General features: G+C 34.8%; 1 pseudogene; it reads right to left on the bottom strand.

Annotated features, from left to right (window-relative positions):
- Positions 1-9,253: 9,253 nt before the first annotated feature.
- Positions 9,254-17,063, bottom strand: LOC105787027 (leucine-rich repeat extensin-like protein 3; annotated as a pseudogene).
- Positions 17,064-18,865: the final 1,802 nt, after the last annotated feature.

The raw sequence follows: 18,865 nt of genomic DNA, 5'->3' as shown, positions 1-18,865 counted from the left end.
TTTCACCTATGGGTATTTTTCCAAATATGAACCCTAGGTTAAATTATTGCTAGAACAAGCTAAATCAAGTTACCGGGACTCCAAAAATATAAAGAACATTAAAAACAGGGATAGAACAGACTTACAGTCGAGCTTGGAAGCTTGAAAAACCCTAGCCATGGTTTCCCCTTGTGAAATTCGGCCATGGGGTTGAAGATGGATAAAAATTGGCTTTTAATTTCGTTTTTAATTCATTTTAATAACTAAATGACCAAAATACCCTTAATGAAAAACTTTGGAAACATGCTTAACCATGTCCATTTTCGTCTACTAACTTAAACAATGGTCTAATTACCATATAAGGACCTTCAATTTAAAATTTCATAACAATTGGACACCTCTAACATGTAGAACTCAACTTTTGCACTTTTTACAATTTAGTCTTTTTGACTAAATTGAGTGCCCAAACGTTGAAATTTTCGAACGAAATTTTCATGAAATCATTTTGTGAAATCATAGACCGTAAAAATATAATAAAATAAATTTTTTTCTCATCGAATTTGTGGTCCCGAAACCACTATCAAAATTAGGATGTTACATCCACTGTACTTTTGGGACATAAAAATTTATACCATCTTACTCCCACTGTAACTCAGGAGTACAAGTTCTGGCTCTTTCTCAATCCTCTCTTACTGTAATTCAAGGGTATAGGATGTGAATATCTTTTGTCTCTTACACCATTCCCAGGATTTCGAACTAATGTAGGATTTTCTTTTCTAAGAATAACCTCCTCTTATTACTTGGTGATCATTGCTCGTTTATTCACTAGCACGATATCTTGTTGATTTGTTTAATCAATATTTTGACAATAAAATCCGAAGGGATAGTCTTAATTTAGACTCTTTCTTTTCAGATATTTCCAACCTTTAAACTTGGTGAATTCTAAACAATAGTCCTATTTCAGGTTTCTGTATTATTTAGAAACTTCTTGAGTAATATGCAAAACTTCCTTTTTGAAAGTATTATTAGTCCATTAATCATTATTCCAATGCAACATGCTTGCAAAAGATCATAACAATGGATAAAAATAGAATTGATTTGGGAGCATGGCTCGAAATGAATAAATTATCAAGGATAGTAAAAATAAAAGAGGAATTTATTGGGAACACGTATCTTGAAAAAAAATAAAGTATTCCAAGAACAACAAATTTAATATAAATTGTATGAAGACTAGGTGCCCCAGAGTTCGCAGCTTGAACTTCTCTGTACAAAAGTTTTGAAGACCATTCTGAGTTTGACATGTGTTTAGGATATCTAGAGTACTTTTTCGATGCCCAAGATGTCACCTACCATTTCCCGTTGATTCAGGTATAGTAAGACCACTGTATGCATCTTTTTGATCAATATTTGAACAGCCCTTTTCGGGTTTTCAACTCAAATCCCCTTTGGTCTCAAGGTGCCCTTTACTAGTTTTCACCTTGGCCTCTTTTTTTTTTTAGGACTTAAAGCGCCATTTGCGGGTTTTCACCTTGGTCCCTTCTCCTTCTTCAGGTGAAGTACTTCTTGATTGAATCTGAGTTTACAGGATTAGGCAAGTTTTTACCATCCATTTCACTCAAAATCAATGCTCCTCCAGAAAAGGTCTTTTTTACAACATATGGTCCTTCGCAATTTGGAATCCATTTCCCTCTAAAATCCTTTAATAGAGGAAGGATCTTTTTCAACACCAGGTCCCTTTCAGGGAATTCTCTAGGACGAACCTTTTTGTTATAGGCTCGCATCATTTGCCTTTGGTACATCTGACCGTGGTGAATAGCCTTTAGCCTTTTTCCTTCTACTAGGTTCAACTGATAATATTGAGATTGGATCCATTCAGTTTCATCCGACTTTAGCTCAGCCAATACCCGTAGAGAAGAAATTTCAACCTCAATGGGTAAAACTGCTTCCATCACATAAACCAAAGAGAAAGACGTTGCCCCTGTGGATGTACTAATAGATATTCGATAAGCAAGGAGGGCAAATGGTAATTTCTCATGCCAGTCCTTGTAAGTCTCAGTCATTTTCCCCATAATCTTCTTGATATTTTTATTGGCTGCCTCAGCTGAACCATTAATTTTTGGGCGATACGGTGACAAATTATGGTGTCTAATCTTGAATTGACTGCAAACCTCACCTATTGTGCTATTGTTCAAATTCAATGCATTGTCAGATATAACCCTCTCTGGCATTCCATACTAGCATATGATCTCTTTTTTCGAGAATTTGCCAACTACCGACTTGGTGACATTGGCGTATGAAGTAGCCTCTACCCGTTTGGTGAAGTAATTAATAACCTAAAAAATGAAACGATGCCCATTAGATGCCTTCGGTGACATCCATGCCCCACTTTGCTCAAAATTTGAGCCGCCCTTTTTGGGTTTTTAACTCAAATCCCCTTTGGTCTCAAAGCGCCCTTTGCGGGTTTTCGCTTTGGCTTCTTCTTTTTCTTTTCCTTTTCTTTTTCCTTCTCCTTTTCTTTTCTTTTTCCATCATTTTCATTTTGTTTGAAACTCATAGGATTAGGCAAGTCCTTGTTATCCCTTTCGATCAGAATCAATGCTTTTCCAGATAAAGTCTTCTACACAAGATCCTTCCCACCCCCTTTCATTTTGTATGCGAAGGATCTTCTTTGGTATCAGGTTTCTCTCATAGAGCTTTCTGGGGCAAAATTATTTTTGGTACATTTGAATATCATGGAAAACTTTGGATCTTCCTCTTCGATCAGGATAAAATCCAACAAAAACTTGGAGAGATGGAAACTCGACTTCAATGGGAAAAATTGTGATAAGCCAAAGAGAAAGGCGTTGCCCCGGTAGAGGTTTTTTCACTGAACATACTGCAAATTTATGATATCGTGCTTTTGTTCAAATTTAATGCATTGTCAGATTACAATGTCAGTGCTTAACCCAGGCATATCCTGGTATGACTATGCAAAGACATCTTTGAACTCTTGAAGTAACTCAACAAGGTCTTGTTTCGTTTCTTCGGTTATGCATGTTCTAATTTTTCCTAAGGTCACAATCTCCATTATCTCCTCATGAGATAAAATTGTTTCTCTTCCTGTTTTACCATCCTCAACAAGTCCGGAGATAGGCTACAATCTACGTCATCTTCAAAGTCATGAGATCCCTCTAAACACATGTCTTGTTCAAAAGGAAATTCTGAGTCTATAACAGAGTCACTCATGTCATTGATATACAGGGACCTATTGTAGGTACAAAAAAATATACAAAGAATGTAATAATTTAAGAATAATTATTTGTATGGTATGATTATGAATGAAAGAATGATTTGAAAGAAAATCCAAAAGAATGAAAGAATATAAAATAATTATTCGTAAGGAATGAAAGAAGATTGGCTAAAAAATGATTACAAAGATGTATTTCATTAAAATAATGACGTTCAAACATGAGCCTATTTCACAAAGGAGTTCTTATTGCCTCTAGGCTAAAAGCAACAAGTGTGTTCTGAATATTACTCTGAGTAGGCTCTAAATACTACAAGGATTTCTTCTGCAGCCAATTGTTTAGCACGCTCTCAGGTTTATAAGGGCGGATATCTAACAAGGTCCCTTTTCAGTTGTGTCTTCATGTATGGCATTGATGTGAACGTTTCCCTCCTTTTTAACTTCTTCATAGAACTCCATTTCTTTACTGTCCATCATGTCGTGAACCAATGGCCTGATTTCTACACATTCTTGGATTTCAAGCCTTTTATCGTGATGAAACTCATAGTAATTTCTTGTCTTTTTGCCACTTCATCAAAATCGAGGATGGTAAGATTAGTAGGGTTATCTCCTACCTCCTGCGTTTTATTTCTTTTCCCATGACATTTTCTTTACATATATGTATTTTTTCTTCTATTACATTTTTGTACATGCATTTAGGACAATGCATCCTTTAGGTTTGGGCATGTATTGTACATTTAGGATGCATTATATATCTAGTACGTATGCTCATTCTAGTCTCTTTAAATTTGTTTTGCCACTGCAACGTAACTACTAAGTACTGTTTTGCCTATGCGGAGTATAATATTTACTTATGATGTTCAATGATGAACTTAAATTATTTAGTTCACTTAGAACATGTGATAGTGGATTGGGTGATTCTAGCTTAAGTTAGGTTGCTTGAAGATTACCTCCTAAAAATGAGATGTCCTAACCTCAGTTATTTTTGGAATATAACAAGTATATTTTAATGAACTTAAAGACTTTTGAAGCCAAACTCAGTCACATTGTCACAACATTACTTAATTAAAAGACAGTAGACACTCCAATGGTTAAAATTGCCAAGTATGTCAGCACCACTTTATTTGCTCTGTCGTGCTGATGACTAGAAAGGTGAGTCCAAGTATGAGTTCGTAATAAGGAAACGAAAATTATGGGTAATCCACTGTATAAAAGGCTGAGTAGCTAAGGAGGTAGTTGTTTGCTCCATCCATCTTCTAAGTTGAAAGCCTTAGCTTCAAGAGTGATATTTATTTAAGTTGTGAAATGATTGAGTACTCAGTAATTCAGTGTATGCTCCATTGTGATTATCAAGTCAAAGAATTTTGTGACATGCTAAATCCCCTAATATGCATAAAAATAAAAAGAAAAAAGAAAAAAAACTCAAATACAAATAAATATTTCTGAAGCCTTAGAGCAAAAGGGGTTAGAAAGTAACTTGAGTTTAGGTAGCAAATGAACTGAGTAAATTGAGAGATGTATGTTATAGCTAGAAAGCACACATGATTAATTAGAAAAAAAATTTTAGGGAACAATTTTTTGCATTACCTTTGTTGAGCAAACCTTTGATACTTGAACAAGTTCTAAGAGATATATTGATGAGAACTGAAGTATATATTGTTCTTTAAATGGACTGGCAGTACAAGGTGGTTATGTGCATATGAAAAAGTCGTTGCATTCATTCATTCATGTATATTTTGCTTGAGGACAAGCAATAACATAGGTTTGGGTGTGCGATAACTCTTGAAAAGAGTTTTATTTCATACTTTTAGATCTAGTTAATTGCTTGTACTTAGGTACATTTAGCTGCATTCTAGGACATTTCATTAGTATTTTTCTTGTTTTAGTATTACATTAGGAGCTAGGACTATACTTAAACATTAGTTATTTTTAATTGCTTGTGGAAGGGTTGTATGTGTTGGTGGATTGGCAGGTGCAAGTTGGGGAACTTGAAGTAAAGGAGTGAAGGATTGCTGGGGTAAAGGGTTAGACAATTTTCCAATAGAACTGTCGTTGCAAAGCCGGGAAGATGTCCAGTTAGCATTCAAAGCGTACCGGTCCTAGGCCTAGTTGAACTTGTACCAGATATATCAACCTAAAAAAGAGGGAAAAAATAGCATGGGCTGTTCCGTTTACCCTAGGTAAAATGATTATTAAAGCCAAAGAAAGAAACCCTAGAAGGGGTAGAGAAAAACAAAGAGACAAAAAAAGAGAGGGTAGCGGGTACATAGAAGAGATAGAAGAAGACAGTCCCTCTCAGCCACCGCAGGACACTGCATCGCTGGAGTGTGGGATGGATAAGCGGAAGCTATCTTCCCAAAGTTCTTTCGTTATTTCTTGATTACTCTTCGTGAATTGATTGAATAAAAATGATGTTGAATGATACTTTTGATTTGAATTTTAATTGCCAACTCATGAGCTAGATCTCATGGGGTTGGGATTACTTGATCAAACTCTTATTTTCTTTAATTACTGAAGCATAGATCTGCTTTAATACACTATTTCATTCAATGGATTTTTTTACAAAGTTGTATGTTTACAAACTCTAGACATAGATGGATGTACAACATGTTCATTAAATTTATCTAAATTTGACAAGGTTAGGTTAATGAGATTAAAATTGAATGATATGAGTGAGTGTTCGACGGAATACTCGTAGTAGCCTCTAGACATAAAGCAACGTTCGTACGAAAAGAAAAAACTAGTTTAGGGTACCGTGATAAAAGCCTATAGAAATATATCGCTTAAGGAAAGGTAACTTGAGGTCTTATTCTTGAAACAAGCATGCCATTTTAGAACTCTACTGAGCAGTAGATTGAGTATGGTTTTGCCAAAGCATTACTATCAGTAAGGGTAGATTTTTAGTAATCCCGACCTTCCAAATCAACATCATAGGCCCTCTATCCTTTGCCGTAGTATCTTTTCCATATGCATTTGTATTTTTTTATTTGTTCATTTGCATATTATTCACGTAATTATTCTCAAATTTTTCATTACATTCTTAGTCTTGTCTTGTCATAGCATTTTTCATTATTTATCAGTTACACATATCACACACATCAATATTCCTTCAAATTACCACTACATTCTTATCATTATTTTTGTCATAACATTAATCATACCTCACTCTAATAACTTGAACAAATTATACCATTCTAATCCCTGTGGAGATGATCTCACTTATCACTTTATTACTTGATTCAACGTGTATACTTGCACAATTCGCATATCATTTCACATGCGACAACCGCATTGCATCAACACACATCCAATGGCAATATAAGATGCGTACACCTCATAATATTTCCTCGATTCGGGCTAAATTAACACAAGTGCTTGGGTTAACATCGCCTTAAGCTTTTCGAAGCTAGACTATTACTCATCTGTCCATTTCAAAGGAACCTCCTTTCTCAACAATTTAGTTATGGGGCGACTATTAAGGAAAACCCTTCGACAATCCTTCTATCTTCTTTGGATCTACTTGGATACCCTTTGTGGATACTTGGAATGACAGAAATGTGCAAGTGTACACAATCGCAACAAGTAACAAAGTGACAAGTAAAGGTCGAGTTATCATACCCACAGGGACTGTGCAAAGAATTATTTATGAAAGCAATTAAAAACACTTTGGTGAAGAAAAATATTTTGATTTGAGGAGGTGATTAAAAACTAAGATTTTAACTAAATAAAATAAATAAAAAGAAAATAAATGTTCCAATGCACGATTTCAAAAGATTATTTTAATCAAGATGACATAATTGTGGTAGATTAATTGCATTTCTTAACTTAGAATTACTAAACTTATGTTCATGTTGTTACGAATAAATTCACGGTAACTTGGTAATTTGCTAACTTATGAACATACTCACCTACCAAAATCCATTTACCTCCTGACTATTTCATGTTGTTACGAATAAATTCATGGCAACTTGGTAATTTGCTAACTTATGAACATACTCACCTACCAAAATCCATTTATCTCTTGAGTATATCTCTATGTTAATTCAATCGGTTAAACAAATTTGAATAAGCAAATGTGTTAATGCACATACATATGAAATTAAAATAATTTACATATCTCTATGCCAATTCAAACAAGTAATTCAATCTCATAAGCACATAAAAGATTATGTGAGGTAACAATGTGTTCCTACCTTGAAACATTTTAATCACAATAATCTTGCAAGTTATGCAAAGCTAATGTATCGTTAGATACCGCTGCTAATTTAACCCTCAGCTCCCTTAGATGATTAAACATGCACTGATTAAGTATTGTGTCAATTAATTACAATTTTAATACGTTTAAATAATTAATTTATTAGTTATGTTACAATTGTAATGCAAGAATAACTTAGTCATGGTTTTACTTAATCAAACATCTTACCAAGGCCTATAACAACACAAACACAATTTTAATAAATTAAGTGGACAAAATGAAATCAACCTAACACGAATTAAATTTAAGCCATATTAATTAAATTAAACATATCAACATCACAATTATTCATAGACATTTTCATAATAACAACAATAAAATTAAAAGGATAATGAACAAGAATCAAATCTAGTGTTTCTCCGAGGCTTGACTAGTTTGCTCCGCTCCTCCTTCTCCGCTTGTTCTTGTTGAACTGATGCTTCCATGAACACTTGAATGCTGCTCCAAATGATAGTTGAAGGACTCTTTTCCAAGAGGTGAAATCGACAAGGGAATGGGGAAGAAAATGAAGAACAACGAAAGGGGATTGAAGAGAGAAAGGGAGAGAGAAGTGAAAGGATGAAAGGTTTTGAGATATGTTTGAAATGAGCAGCCAATGGGGGTATTTATAGGTTGAGTAGGCTGCTAAAAATAGCAAAAATTAGCAGCCATAGAGGCCCCCATGGCCGGCCACACATGTAGCAAGTTTGAAGGAGTCTTCAAGGGCTATTTTGCAAGCCAAGTAATTAGCCAAACAAGCTGATTGGGTCAGCATGTGGGACTGTTTTGGGCAGCCTAATGCTCAGTTGGATCGATTTTCTCGGTTTAGCTCAATTGGGTCTTTTTTCATAATTAATTAATAATAATTTATTTAACACAATTTAAATTGGATCAAAATTAATTTGGACCGTCTTAAGCTAAAAAAATAATATTCCTTGATGCTTCAAAATTGCTTCTCGGTTTTGCGCTTTTAGCAGTATCCGCCGAGCCGTTTTTCACTTTTTGTGCAAATCTATCGAAAATAATCAAAATTAATCAAAATTTAATATAAAATTAATTAAAAATAAACATGTTAATAATTTGAGTGCAATTTAATTATTTTATAATAATTATATATTTTTTCGACTAGAATTTTAACGAAACTGCATGAATTTGAGTTAAAAAGGGCATGAAAAAATGTGTATATTTTCGTGTTTCCAATACCACCTGACCCAAAAACATAACTTGCTTAAGCTAGAATTCACATTTATTTAACTTAGCATATAGTTTATTTTCATAGAGGATTCTTAAGGTGCTCATCATGTTGGGGTTCAGTTTTGGAATCAACTAAGATATCATCAATAAAAAAAAGCAATGAGCTAATCAAGGAAGGGTTTAAACACTCAGTTTATCAAAACCATAAAGGTGATAGGAGCGTTGGTTAAATCGAATAGCATTACAAGGAATTCATAGTGGCCATATCAATTTCTAAATGCAATTTTGGGCACATCCGCCACCTTCACCTTAAGTTGATAATATCTTGACCTTAGAACTATTTTGGAAAACATGGTTACACCTCTAAATTGATCAAATAGGTCATCTATCCTAGGTAGTGGATATTTATTTTGGCATGATTACAAAAAATACCATCAACATTTATGGGTTTTTGGGTTTGTTCCCTTAACCTTTTTTTTTTTGAAACCCTCAATGTTACTATTTTTCAGAAATCAACCCAATTTTAACGATAAACGTCAGTTGGCCGTTAGTCAAATGAGACGTCAACGAAGTAGCCTATGTGGCATGCCACATAAGCACGATGTTATAGATGATATTATTTATAAAAAGGTTGTTATTAGGAAAAATAATGTCATAGATGGCAGAGGTGGTAAAGGCCTCGCTGACAAACAATTCCTCCTATCATCAAAATCATGTAACCCCAAACAAACCAATGATTCTTCGGTGAAGAAACTATATGAAAATGTAAAATTCTCCAACTTCAACAACCGAAAAATACCCCTGGAAACTTCCCAGACAACATATTATGTGCCATATTAAGTTGTTCAAGACTCAACATTTCCTAATTTGCTCTGGCAAAGTACCCAATAATTGATTAAAGTTAACATCAAATACAGTAACAATTTTCAACCCCCCAATTTGCTCTGAGAAACAAGATCAAAATCTATTGTTCATTAAAATAATCTATTCAATACTTGTCATGTTCCCATGACTCACCGACACACAACCGTGAAACTTGTTATTAGCCAAAATAATAACAAAAACCGGTAAGTTACCAAATTTATCTGGTAGACTAATTCTAAACTAATTATGATTAATAAAAATAACATCCAAATCTTTATCAAAAAGCTCTTTAGGTACAATTCCTTCAAATCCATTAAACCTCAAATCCAAAAATGTAAGTAAAGGAAGCTTAAAAATCACTTCAGGGAACTTACTAGCGAATCGATTGTTGCTAAGATCCAACTCGAACATCAACTTCAACTTTATAAACTTATGTGAAATCATACCATAAAATCGTTTCGAGTTGATATGAAATAATGCGAGATCGGTGAGTAACCCAAGCTCCTCCGGCAAGTATCCGACGATATCTTCATGGTTTAAATCAATACCGACAATGGTTCTGATTCTCTTATTATCAAGTGTTGGAGCATAGTAAACACCGATCTAATAATAATTGTTAAACCCTAAAACCAATGCGACACACTCGGCCTTATGAATCCATGATCCAATAACTCTTGCAATTACACCTTTAGCTCCTTAAGCTCATTAAGTGTCATGCGGTAAGGAGCAATGGACACCGGGTCTATCCTAGGCAGCAACTCGATCCCAAAATTAACCTCGCGCTCCATAGGTAAACCAGGAAACTCCTCTGGGACGAAATTGGTTAATTCCCTCACTACACAGATATTTCCATCATTAACTCATCAACATTCATATCTAGGATGTATGCCAAGTAAGCCTCGCATCAGTTACGAACAAACTTTTTGGCCATTAAAGCGAAGATCACATTGGAAAAGTAATCCTGACACTCCATAAGCATAATTATCTTCTTTCCATCCAGATTTCTCAAATTAACTCATTTCGTATCACAGTCTAAACTTACTCAGCACTCTTTCAACCAATCCATGCCCAAAATAAGATCAAATTCTTCAAAAGGTAGCTCCATCAAGTCTGCTAGAAACATCTCTCCCTGAATTTTTTAGAGGCATCTCCTATAAATTTTGTTTACATACACAGACTGTCCAAGGTGACTAAGTACAATTTTATCACTAACAATGTCTTCTACCATAATTCTCATTTCATCAGAGATAGAGAAAACTGTTGAGAAATGTGTCCATATTGTAGTAAACATGTAACTGTTTTCTATTTATTTAAATGAAGAATAAATAAAGTTAATTTCATATTTCACTATTATGTATTTTGTATTCATGTCTTTTATATTTTTCATGCATAACAAAATTGTGACAAGCAAATATTAGCTTATTGATTGTCTAAAGTTCAAACTGAAGATAAGTGGCATTGTATAAAAAGTTCACATTGCGAAAAAGACGACTTACTTTAGTAGATAATCTAAATGAGTCTGTAATCCCGTAAAAGAATCAAAGTGAGCATTTGATTCAAATACTGTGAAAGATTATCATGTCATCTACAATTCCAATTGGGGGGACGGCCAGTCTTGGCTATCAGAGCAGTTGACTCCACGAGTATAGACATAGATGTATTCATTGGTAGAATGATACATTAGACTGGACCCAAGATGAATTATTTTTAAAATACATTAGACTGGACCCAAGATGAATTATTTTTAAATCCATTTGTGAATTAATTCACTTGTGATGTTCATGGTGTTATTTACCTAAATCCCAAGTTAGTCACTGACCATGTGTATGTAACTCATGTTCTTTGATATAAGTGGAGGCTTATGCTTTAAAGATGATCGAGCCCAAAGTCGATATGTTGGGTACATGACTTGTGTATAGAATAACTTTACTAGCAATAGTGGAATTTATAGCTTAATTAAAGAGTTAATGATATCTTCTCATTAGGATTGTGTGGATTGATAAATATGGAACGTGTCCACGGGTTGCTTGTTCTCGAACGAGCAATTTATCACAGTCATTTATTGATAGTGATCATATAAATCATTAAACAGACACAATGGTGATAATGAGATAAAATAGGATTGTATTGAGTGAATGGATTTAACTCAAAGGAATCAAGGATATCATATGAGAGTAACCCACACATTACGAGTTCATTTGACAAAGCAGTTGGATGCATTGCTTTCGTAAAGAGTATACAATAAGGAGTTTTCAATCATGATACTTCTTGTGGATTAACTCCATGGTTAGGTAATTTTGAATTACCCGAACGATGTTTCTGGACATAATTGCAATCACTAGAGCCTAATTGTACTTGTCCGATTGGTCCCTCTGCTAGCTCAACAAAAGCTCGATCGGACTGCATTTGAATTAGAAGAAAATTCTATGACTTTGGGAATAATTTAATTGAATTGATTTATTCAATGTGGAAATAATTAGGTGGTTGTAAGAATTGTTCAATTAGAGAATTTGATTAAAGAATTTTCTTGAAAAATTAATTTGGAAAATCTAAGTAAAATTAGTCAAATCAATTAAAATTAATATGATAATTTTGGAAGTTAATTTCCAAGTCAAAATTTTTTTCCCAATGTGTAATTCAACTTAAAAATTGGACATGAGATCGTAAATTGGGCTTGGGAGCCCAAAATCGAGACCAAGACCCAAAAACTAGTTGAACCAGGCAAGGTATGTGAAACCGGGCCGACGGTCGAACCAGTGGCAAGACTAGACCGGTCAGGTCGTCATTGACCCGGACTGAACCGGTAGCAGTCGAATCGGCTCGGGGTGCCATAAGGGTGTTGCACCTGTATCACCGGACACGGCGGTGCCAGCGACTGCGACAGGGGCGTATTGGTGGCCAGCGGCAGTTGGCATTAGTGATTAAGTAGAGGAAGAGGTACACTCCTACTGGGACTCTACTGAAGAATTTGATTTCAGATTAATTTTTAATAAATAATATCATTTTAATAGTTTTATATTAAATTAAATTAAATACTTATATTAATAGTATTTTATTAATTTAATATTAAAGTTATTATCTTAATATTAAATTTAATTTAATGTTTATCTTGTAGATAAACATTTTATTATTTTAATAAGATTTAATATTAAATTTAATCTAATATTTATCTTGATAAATATTATACTAATTTAATATTAAAGTGATTAAATTTAATTATAGTTGAACTCTCTAAACTCTCCTATATGAAAAGTGCATTGGGTCATTATTTACACACACTAGAATTCAAGAGAAAGTTGTAGAGAGAAAATTCTTTGAAGAGATTTTTCCAGAAAATTTCTAGAGATTTTTTTCTGATTTACAACTTGACCCATAATTTTAGAGAAATTGAAAAATTACCCCACTGGTAATTTTTGTGAAATTTTTTTTGATTCAAAGCGAGCCTACACTTGGCAGACGTGAGCTTGAGGATAGCAGAGAAGACTACTCGGTTGAAGCGCTCATCCTAGACGAATCGAAAATGTACAATTTTGATTAAGTGTTTATTAATTTAGATATCACAACCAAGATCTTGTTTTGGAAAAATTTTTAAACCTCTGGTTTTTCTCTAAATTTATTTTCTGATGTGTTTTCTATACCCTTTTTTCCAACACAGGCAATGTATGATTGAGTAGAACCTGCATCTAGCAAGGCAAAGTACTGTACTGAATTTATTGTAAAATTACTTTCGATGACATCAGTTGCATCATGGTCCTCTCTGGGCATTGCTGTATAAACCAAGGCAGGTTGTCTCGCGTTAGTACGATTTACACCCTTACCAGATGCTCTATGTCCCAAATTTCCAAATTACCTTGCCCTCTTGGATTCTTATTCTGATGGGGTTGTGGTGCTTGCCTCTATTCTTTCACAAGTAGTCAGGCCTTAATTAGGTGCTCCATGGATCCACATCTTAAACATGCTCCCAATTTCTTCCAACATTCCCCTTCATGAGGTTTCCCATATTAAGCACATTCTCGAGTCCTGTTTCTATTACCAACAACGACTGGGTTCTATCGTGGTCTATTATTATTGGTTTTCTTTGGAGGACGGAGGTTAGAACTTTCCGAGCCAAAGTCCCTCTTAACTGTAGTTATAACACCCCAAACTCGACCTAGACGATATGGTCGAATCTGGCGATGTCACATAGAATGAGATTTGAAGACAAGATTGTCGAGTTAAAACCATTACAGTTAGTTAGCTTTTATTTAATTCAAAAAAATAAGCACTAGTTGATTTGCTTTAAACCTTGTCTCTTAGCGGAAGCTTTTGTAACCAATTAATTTAGGGAAAATCGTTTCTATTTACGAAAACCTTAGTTTTTAGAATAACCGTGTTTTGTTTAGCTGCAGTTTAAAAAAAATCCATAAAAACAGTATAAAGTCCCAAATTTAAAGCCAACCAGTCCATAGCCCAAAAGTTACATCAAAAACCCCAAATAAGTAATAAATTCTAGACATTAACTGAAAATAGTCTAAAATTTACTTGTGGCCACCGTCGAGTCCTCCTCTACACCGACCTGTCAAGTTTAAGGATTACCTGTATAGTTTAAACAGAAAAAGGGTGAGTTTTTGCAAACTCAGTGTAATTCCCACAGAAAACATGCATACAGATATCCAACAGCTTTTGGTTAGATACAGTTTGGCGCCTGGACCCATCACAGAATCAGTTTGGGCCTTAGCCAGTGCAGATACAGTCTCAAAAATACATTAGGGCTTTAGCCATATTAGATATAGAATGCAGATACAGTAAATCAGAATCCTACCCACGAGCCTCTACACACCATCTTCGTTCAACCCTACACACTATGTAGAGATTAAATTAACCCACCCATCCCTACACACCATACTGTACCAATATGTGGCACATAATCAGAAGGTTGCAGCTGAGCTACCAGATAATAAGCTTAATAGCCTTTCAGACACTTTCTCCAAATATCATCAACCCACCCCAATGCAATGCAATATGCAAAATATGTCATGCCATTATGCAATTAATAGTACATATATTCATATATCATAAGTCATGCTCGGTATAGAAATTAGACAGATAAATCACATATATAGGGGTCTAAGTAAAGCTTACCGACCCTACAGTAGGTCCACAGTCAACTTGGGTGACCCATGCAACCTTACAGAACTTTTTAGAAAAATGGGCACACATGCCTATGTGGCCTGCCCGTGTCGGCCCACACGCCCGTGTGGCCCACTCGGACCAAATTGGCCTTGGCCGCGTGATCCATTTTTAATGTAACTCGTGCTAGCTAAATATTCATACATGTTTTCACTATTTACTTATATGTTCCTTCAAAGCTATCTACTTGAGTCACTGTTACTAAATTATTTATATCTTGAGCTAAAGAATTCCAAATGATGGTCTGCTTGATGTCTTTGAAACTAGACTCAAATACCTTTCTACCATAAAATTTTCAGAACTTTTGGTTCAGCCAATAAGTACAGTAAAATCTTCAATATTACCACTGTTCTGCTGTCTGACAGCTTCGACCTTTCTACGCTAAAAATTAATTATCCCTTAGTAAAAAATTTGGATGATGTTACCATCTATTTCTATTGAAAACAGACTCATTAATAATTTAAACATGTAAATTAACCCCTAATTATTTTTCTCCAATTTTTGATTATTTTCGAAAGCTAGAATAGGGGAACCCGAATTCATTCTGACCTTGTCTCACAGAACTTATTATATCTCACGATTTACAATTCCATTACTTACATCGTTTCTTCTATGAGAAACTATACTCAAGAAAATTTAATTCCATATTTTTTCATCCTCTAATTCAATTTCCACAATCTATGGTGATTTTTCAAATTTAGCCTACTGCTGCGGTCGAAATAGCAAGCAATTTCGGCTTTTTGCCGAATCCACTTTTTTGCGTTTCGGGTACACACCTGGTTTTGTTTGATGCTAAAATAGTCCCCGAGCACTCCAAAGCCTATAATTGAACAAATAACACTAATTTAATCTCACATAACGTGATCCCAAATCGAACTCGTATCGAGGTTTTAGCCTATGAGTGACTAAACCTTACCTTCGACTGATGAACATTAATTCCCACACAAACTAATACTCTGATTGGTGATTACGAGCCCTTGAATCCTCCCCTAATTGGCATAAACAAAACACTTCAGAAGAAAGTTAACAAACGGAGACAAATCACTTATCTAAAACTTACCAAATGATTGCAGACAAATGTGAAGCGACACGAGGCAGAGTGGGAAAAGAAAAATCAAGAAGATGAAGGGTGAAAGAGAGCAAAAATTCGGCAGCAATGAAGAGAAAAATGACAAGAGGGTGGAGGGATTTTAGGGAAAGTAAAAAAAGAATAAAAAAAGATGAACAAAATATTTGATAACCACCCTAATCCCTTATTTCTTTCAATCAAACTCCCCACTAAATCCACTACTTAGATTTTTAGTCCATCTCAAACTCTATTGGACGCACAAGCAAAAATAATGCCCACGCCAAGTTTCGAACACAGGACTTCCTTCACACCAGCACTCCACTTATCCACCAGACCAAGAGGCCCATTCTGTTAATTATTTGTCAACTTTTACTTAAAAGCCTAATGACCAAAGATAAGACTTATTCATAAAAATACCAAAATTTGCGCAAGTCTTGGCTTGAACTTGGGACCTCCCAAACACACCCAGAACACATAACCACTAAAGAAGATAGATATTTTGTGTCACACATTCACAATACACAAAATTAAAATTTTGGGGTGTTACAGTAGTCTTGATGTTGTCCCTTCTTTCTCGTTCAGCCCCTTTAACCTCTTCTAGAATCTTTACCTTCTCAACCAAGGTCTTAAAGACTCTCTCCTGCAGCATAGCAACTTGGACCTTCAGAACATATCGTAGCCCATTCTCGAACCTCACACACTTGTCTTGTTTGGAAGCTACCATCCCCTATGCGTAATGACCCAATCTCAGATATAGTCTTATTCTTCTGTTTCAGCTCAATGAACTCAATTCTACGAGCTTCAACATACCTCGAGCCCACATACTTCTTCTGGAATGCAACTTGGAAATACTCCTAGGTTATCTTCACAAGCTTGAGTACCCTCAACTATAGATTGCCACCAGCAGTAGGCCTCATCCCTCAAAAGAGACACTATGCCTTTTACTTTCTAGTTCAGGATACAATCTAGATCATCCAAATTTCTCTGCATAGCTGCCATCCAATACTCAGCTACCATAGGGGTCGTTCCAACAACACACCTAAACACCTCGACTCCATTAGATCGAAGCCTCTCTGCTATAGATTTGCAGCCCCCAGTACTAGTTTGGCTTCTAGCAACATGCCACAATACCCTCAATAGTGCTTGAAATATTGCACCATCAATAGGATCAGAATTAGTCGCCTCATCAACAAATTCCACAGGCTCCTAACTCACATTATCCATAACAAGATCGTTTTCATTGGCACCAAGGTTTGGTGTAGGTACTCGAGCAGTGGATGACTCTTCCTAAGCCGCATGACAATGTGCACCATGAGTTCGTACTCCATGGCTATCCATGACGCTTATAAAATTTTTTTATGAATTTTATCTAACATTTTTTAGAAGCAAGTTTTATGTTATCACTTTGAGTGTTTTCAATCAGAGTTTCACTATCTACAAGTATAACATCTCGGATTGGCTTTTGGAGTCTCGAATTTTCAAAAACTTAATTTTAAATTTAATAGCAAAAGTAAATTTTCTAAAATAGTCTTTAAAATATGCATGCAGACCCGTTTTAAAATCTACAGTCCGAGCTTTGAACTCAACTCTGAAACTACTAAATGTAACAATCCAAACATGGCCTAGATGTTATGGTTGCATAACGGAAGTTGCATTAAAACCATTGAAAAACATTTACTTGTTGATAGTTGGAACGACGAAAATGTGCAAGTGTACACTATCGTAACAAGTAATAAAGTGACAAGTAAATGTCAAGTTATCGTACCCACAAGGACTGTAAAAAGGAATATTTATGAAATTAATGTTAAAACACTTTGGTGATGGAAAATATTTTAGTTTAAAGATGATTAAAAACTAAGGGTTAAAAACTAAGTAAAAAAAATTAAAATTAAAAAGGCTCTAATGTACGATTTCAAATAAGGTTTAATCAAGATGATATAATTGTGTTGGATTAATTACATTCTTTTAACTTAGAATTATTAAACTTATGTTTATACTGCTACGAACAAATTTACGGCAACTCGACAATTTGCTAACTACTACTCATACATACATATTAAATTAATCAACCTATTGAACATTTTACAATGTCAATCTAAGTGATTAATCAATCTTCACAAGCATATAAAAGATCAAGTGAAGTAACAGAGTATTTCTACCTTAAAACAGTTTAATCACAATAATCTTGCAAGTTATGCAAGGCATATGTATCGCCAAATACAATGCTAAATTAACTTCAGCTACCTTAGAAGAATAAACATGCACTGATTAAGTATTGTGTCAATTAATTAAAATTTCAATACGATTTAATAATTAATTCATTAGTTATCTAACAATTAATATTGCAAGAACAACTTAGGCATGATTTTACTTAATTAAGCATCTTACAGAGGCCTATAACAACACAAACACAATTTCAATAATTCAAGCAGGCAAAATATAATCAACCCAACACGGATTAAATTCAAGCTAGATTGATTAAAATAACTATTTCAATAGCATAAATATTCATAAACATTTTTGTCAAAACAACAACAAAATTTAAAGAGATAGGGAACAAGAAACAAATCCGGTGTTTCTCCGCGGCTTGACTGATTTCTCTGTTCTTCATTCTCCGTTGTCCTCGGCTCTCAAGGTGGCTTATGAAAACTTTAATTGCTGCTCAAAAATGGCTGATGAAGACCTCTTTCCCAAGAGAAGAAATCAGTACTTGAACAAAAGGGAAAATGGGAAGGAAAAGTTGAGAGAAAGTGAGAGAGAAGAAGAGAGAATGAGAGTGTGCTGGATGAGTTGAATGATCAGCAAGGGATGGCTTTTATAGCTGATTGTGGCTGCTAAAAATAGAAAATTCCATCAGCCAAAGAGACCCCCCTTGGCCGGCTACACACATGGCAAAGTTGAGAGATTCAACTTTGCTAAAAATAGCCTGGGGCAAATCGATAAAGCCATATTTTTTGGAGGGGTTTGAATGCAAGGTTGAAAGTTCTTCAAAGGCTTCTTTGCAAGCTTATTTAGTCAGCTAGAATTCTGATTTGGGTCAGCATATGGACGGTTCTGGGCAGCCAAATTGGTGGCTGGTTCGATTCACTAGATTCGGTTCAACCTATGCGGTTCAACTAGACATTTTTTT

The sequence above is a fragment of the Gossypium raimondii genome, chromosome 1 (genome assembly GCF_025698545.1).
Source record: "Gossypium raimondii isolate GPD5lz chromosome 1, ASM2569854v1, whole genome shotgun sequence".
NCBI classification, from domain to species: Eukaryota; Viridiplantae; Streptophyta; class Magnoliopsida; order Malvales; family Malvaceae; genus Gossypium; species Gossypium raimondii.
The sequence above is the reverse complement of the archived record's forward strand: the minus strand, read 5'-3'. Positions and strand labels throughout refer to the sequence as shown.